Source organism: Eschscholzia californica, unplaced genomic scaffold (genome assembly GCF_041429995.1).
Source record: "Eschscholzia californica isolate CP2 unplaced genomic scaffold, dmEscCali1.0.p SCAF_5, whole genome shotgun sequence".
In the NCBI taxonomy this organism is placed as follows: Eukaryota; Viridiplantae; Streptophyta; class Magnoliopsida; order Ranunculales; family Papaveraceae; genus Eschscholzia; species Eschscholzia californica.
The window spans coordinates 30,573,384-30,578,948 of NW_028238472.1; the positions used below are offsets into that span (position 1 = coordinate 30,573,384).

Sequence of the window (5,565 nt, forward strand, 5' to 3'; positions counted from 1 at the left end):
GAATGGCTACATACTTTATTAACCACAATTGTGGTGATTCGTTACAAGAATTGAATGGTAATCGAATGATTTAATCCTAAAATCCTCTCTTATTTATAGAGAAATCAGGGTTTAGATTTTCTTAGTTTCTCCAAACTAAACTAAGTAACAATATAAAATCTATCTAATATTACTATTAGATAGTTACAAGAATATCCCAAATATAAGTAAATATATCATCAATATCTTGGACTCATCTTAATCGTTGGATCTCTTCATCTCGATCCGTCTCATATCTCAATAGAGAGAGATGTAACCAAGTGGTATACAGAGAGGGAGAGAGTACTTGATAAATGAATTCCAAATGAATTCTAACACATGGGATTTTGGAGGTCTGGTATGCAAAAAATGTGACATGAAGCAGCCGAATGAACAAAACCATCTGCCTGAGTTGTTTTGGATGTCCTCACATTGGAGAACGTAACTCCTGACTTTGTCTGCTCATTTTCGCTAGTCTGGCATGTCCAAGCCGGGAATACTGACGCCCACGAAGCCCTTTTGGGACAGGCGGGTACAATTAGCTGGCGGACTCGCAACCTTTTTTGCAGCCCTACTATGGGATAAGTGTTAATTCTACCTTGCATAGTGGGTCAACTTTCATTCACTTTTCTTTTTTCTGACCGAAACTTTCATTCACTTTGAATATGCATGGTTGTGGCACTAAGCCACTAATTAATGTCTACAAATTAATTAAGACGGAAGATATGATGGCGAGATTAGGGGAGTGTTTATGGCTATTATATTTGTGTTTACTAATTCCCCAGGTTGATTATCCGATATCCATATCGAATTAGTCAGAGGAAATTCATAAAGTCATCGATTGAAATACACAATGAACTCTCACTTTTATTTCGTTGTCTTCATCAGTGTTTGTAGAAGGTGCTAGTTAACTAATTATTGTGGAAACTAGGGTTAATGTATTTATCTGAATTCGACTTCCAATTGCTTGAAGAAAGAAGAGACATAAAATTACTCAGAAAAGTTTTCCATTATACATTGAAAGTTTTGCTTGTTGGGTAGTTTTGGAGATCTCTCACTCCAAAAACTAGCTCAAGAGGTAAGTCTTCTCCCACACCTGTTAAGACACACTCTGCTCCTTCCACAATCAACGCGGGATTAACCTAACATTGCTCTCAATATCACCTCTTGCATTCTATCAAAATATTGATATCACTAATCATCTTGACCAGCGGCATGGCTGAGAATTTGGGGACTCGTTGCAAAAAAAAAAATTGGAGCTCTTTCTCTGATAATATTAGAACGTAAACCACAAGACGAAAGCTGACGCCATGTGGACAAAAAAATGACTTGACGAATTGGAGATGGTCACACTTTTTGGTGTGCGGCTGACCCTCAATTTTGAGCTATATAAACATTTTTCATTAGAATGGCATCTTCACGAGCACTAAAATAACGCATTTCAGGTATTTGATGTGGTCAAAGAAAAACTTACAGATGTGATGGTCAAATTTTCAAACTTGTAAATGTTGCCTCGTATGCTAAACCACCTTAAAATATGTTGTATTTTTTTTTGGTCAATGACATGTAATATGATCTAAGGTGTGTGGTTCAAGTATAGTAATATTAGGGGTCTTAATCATATGTTGGGAAGACAAGATGATGGATATATAAAGTTTTTGACTAAACCAGCCTTAGATTGAAGCACAATTATTAAATTAGCTCAATCTTATCTTAAATCATTTGAACTTATCAACTAATGGTCTATAAATACCAACTAAGAAAGTCATGATTTCACATCATAGAAAGAAATAGTGAAAAGAAATGAAAAGATGGATCAAGAAATTAAATGGCAAGTACTAATGTTATGAAGTGGGTTAGCTTCTTTGTTCTCATTGTCATCATCTTCTTCCTCACTCCCTCTCCTGGTAACTAATCAACTTCTATTTCAATAGTTCATGCTAAAACCAGAATTATTATCTCAATTAGGGCTAAATATTAAGTACAATAGAAAACGATAATTAAAACAGGGCCCAAGGGTTTGTAGCTCGGACGAATTAATCTCCTCATGGTTTTTTATCGAGTACGTAGTCTAATTAGGGTTACACTATTTTCATACTACAGTAAGAAGTCCTGATCATGCCCCTCTCTATCTATTAGAGTAGCCTATATAACTTTATACAATAAGGTAAAATGAGAACTAATCAACATTGGTATGTAGTTTTCAGCTAATAGTGTGAACATATATATCCTCATTCAATTTATTATATATACAACTGATAAAGAGTCTTTTCAATGATAACAAATGGAACTGAAATATAAATATTCTCAAGATATACTGTGTTATATTCTTAGTTACATTTGTGTCTACCTATTTTTTGTTTGTTGAAGAACATTTGTGTCTACCTTGAGTAACTAAAAATGTGAAGGAATAGAGTATAAGAAGTCAAAGAAAGCTATAACTGGTATCCCAATTATTGAATAAGGCATTAGTAGATGTTCCTTTCAAACCGGAAACACGTAATAACAATAATATGAACGAATATCGTAGTTCGTAGAAGTATTGAGTTCACAGAACGAAAGCATTGAGTTACTGGTGGGGTTTAGCAGAAGCCATTGAATAAGACATAAGTAGATCTTTTTTATAATGTCATGAGTTTTTTTTGGTAAGAATCAACAAAGTAATCACCACGTTCATGAGAAATGAAATCCCACAAGGAAAAGACCATCTAACTTCACTATTCGTACTCACAGTAATTAACAGGTACCTGCATACAGAAGACATTGGAAGCTGGGGTTTAGCAGAAGCACAACATATAGAACTGAATTACTAATGGACTATTCTCAGCAGAAAAGTTAAAAAGGTTAGGCGTCGGATCTGTTTGTAAATATCAAAATCATCCTGGAAACAAACCAAAAGTTTCAAGCCAGATAAATTTGTATTACTAAATTTACGAAGTACTTCCAAACGTTGTAAGTAAATTCCTGCAAAGCATTGGTAATTTTCATGATGAACACAGGCTACAACATTACAGAAGTGCATATCTCTATACTCAATGCTTCTAAGGAATTGAGCCATCGTAACCATGTAAACAACAATCTCATATTCCTACAGTGTTTGATGTCGATATTTTGGACCCACGTTTCTTAAACTCATTAAGAAACAAAAAGTTATTAGGTCCTAACAGTATCGAAACACACTTCTAACCGAAATCCATAGTTGCTCCGATTATAACAAATGGAATTGAAATAAAAATATTCTCAACATATGCCGTGTTCTATTCTTAGTCAAAGACATTAGTAGATGTTCCTTACAAACCGGAACACGTAATAACAATAATATGAACGAAATATCGTAGTCCGTAGAAGCATTGAGTTCACAGAACTAAAGAATTAAAAACACAGTCAGTTAAGTTTCTAAAAAACAGTTAAGTTTGTATAAAAAAGATCATGAGATTAATTAGGGTTTGAAGTAATTGGAGTTTATTGCAAGTCTAATAGATGAGATTTGTTCTATACAGTGTAAAATCTTTTGGAGTGTTGAACTAAGTTAGCCCTTTACCCTTACCAATCCAATCAAAGTAGTAAAGAAACGATTAAAGAAAAAGAAAAAAGAAAAAAGAAAATATACCTGATGAAGATTGAACAATAAATTTTTCGCACGAGAAATTGATTTCTGGATTGAGGACACAGTAACCGAACTAAATAATTGAAGACACAGTCAGTTAAGTTCCTAAAAAAACACAATCGCAGTCAGTTAAGTTTCCAATTCAGGAACACCATGAAAGAGATATAGACTCGACCACATTTGGAAAGATTTAAACACATCAAAATATTACAGGAAAGCTGGATTAAAGAGAACACTAACCTCAAGCTGCAGTAATGTTTGTTTATTATTCAAAAGTAAACAATGCAAATTAAAAAAAGCTTAAACTACAAAACATTAGTCAGTCATGAAGAACAGTGGTAATAAAAGTAATAACAAATTAGATGTAGAAATCATTATGGAAATCAGAAGTTACCAAAAAATAAATAAATAGATAGTTAGATAAATTTACCTGTGAATCAGTGTACATGAAAAAAAATTCCCGTCCTAGACATTTCGTCGAACACCTTATTTGCAGAAACTAAAACTACAAAATTGAAAAGTGAACAAATTGTAAAAGTGAATCTTTGAGTCAAAAGTTCAACAGAAAACCCAAATCCCAAATTAAATTTTGAAGAATCAAAGAAAAAAAAGGAATACCTGAGATTCAGAAGATCAAACTGAAATTCTTTGTTTGTTACTGAAATTCTTCGATCAAGATCAAATCAGAACAAAAACTACAAAATTGAAAAGTGAACAAATTGTAAAAGTGAATATTTGAGTCAAAAGTTTAACAGAAAACCCAAATCTGTAATTAACTTTTCAAGAATCAAAGAGAAAAAGGAATACCTATTATGATCAGAAGATCAAACTGAAATTCTTTAATGGACAGAGACTGAAATTCTTCGATGAAGATCAAATCAGACTGAAATTGGATTCCTAGGGCTACTAAGATTTTGGATAGACTTACAACATCTCCAATGTTAATCTCAATCTTAGAAACTCGGAGTGCCACTTAGGACTTTTAGAGTTTTTATCTTAAAATTCATCTCCGAGGCAAAACTCAATTCAAATCTCTAAGATGACGTGTCAAGGGTGGAATGAAGATATCTCAAGAGGACACTCCATTTCTAGAGTGTCCTCTTGAGTTATCTCTAAGTGTCCTATTTTAATGAAAAAAAAATAGGACACTCCATTTCTAGAGTGTCCTCATGAGTTATCTCTAAGTGGCAACTCAATATTTTCATATATTTTAATAAAAAAAAATATGTCACATAACTAATTTTAGGAGTTTTAGAGTGTTGCATTGGAGAAGTCCTTCGAATAGAGGATCTCAATCTTGACAAATACGAAATAGAAAAATTAGAGATTGACATTTGAATCTCGACACATAGGATTTTTAGAGTTTCTTTTGAGTTTTGCATTGGAGATGCTTAGATGGAGAGGTTAGAGAGATCTTCTGGAGATTTTAGGGAGTTTCAGAATCGTGGGGAGTTTGAGAATCCTGGGGAGGTTGGAGGGATAGTAGGGAGAGCCCGGAGAGGTATAAAATGTCTTATTGATGCACCCGAAAAGGTTGCACACCCAAGCGGAGGTATCAAGTAGTAACCGGTAAAACCGGAGTCGATCCAAGGATAGGTTGGTAATTTGGATAACGAAGGGTCTTGTCCCCCGGTCTATGTATCAAATGCTAACTTAGACTAAAAAGGGAAAGGAAACAAAGATAAATGGGGGTTTGATCGAATAAGGTGATAAGAGAATAAAGCAAACGAGTAAAATAAACTAAACTAACAATAAAAGTAAACGGGCGAGAGAGATTCGAGAGAAGAGTTCGGAGGAACAAGAGTCGGGAGACGGTAAGACTCGATTCGGGCAATATATAAGCGAGAGAGGTGTCGAAGTCCGGGAATCCATAATGATAAACCTACGACTATGTGTAGTCCGATTTAATGTGTCAAGTTACAATCGATATTCGACTCCTA

At 34.1% G+C, this 5,565-nt stretch overlaps 1 long non-coding RNA gene across 2 annotated transcripts; it reads right to left on the reverse strand.

Moving 5' to 3' along the window:
- Nucleotides 1–2,224: 2,224 nt before the first annotated feature.
- LOC147538545 (uncharacterized) lies at nt 2,225–4,772 on the reverse strand. Of its 2 annotated transcripts, XR_015225487.1 has the most exons (5): nt 4,433–4,772; nt 4,244–4,320; nt 4,056–4,130; nt 3,629–3,730; nt 2,225–2,765 (listed from the first exon to the last, which is right to left on the reverse strand). It is a non-coding gene; the product is annotated as an uncharacterized LOC147538545 (long non-coding RNA). The 2 variants fall into 2 exon arrangements; XR_015225486.1 differs by lacking the exon at nt 3,629–3,730.
- Between the last annotated feature and the right edge of the window lie 793 nt (nt 4,773–5,565).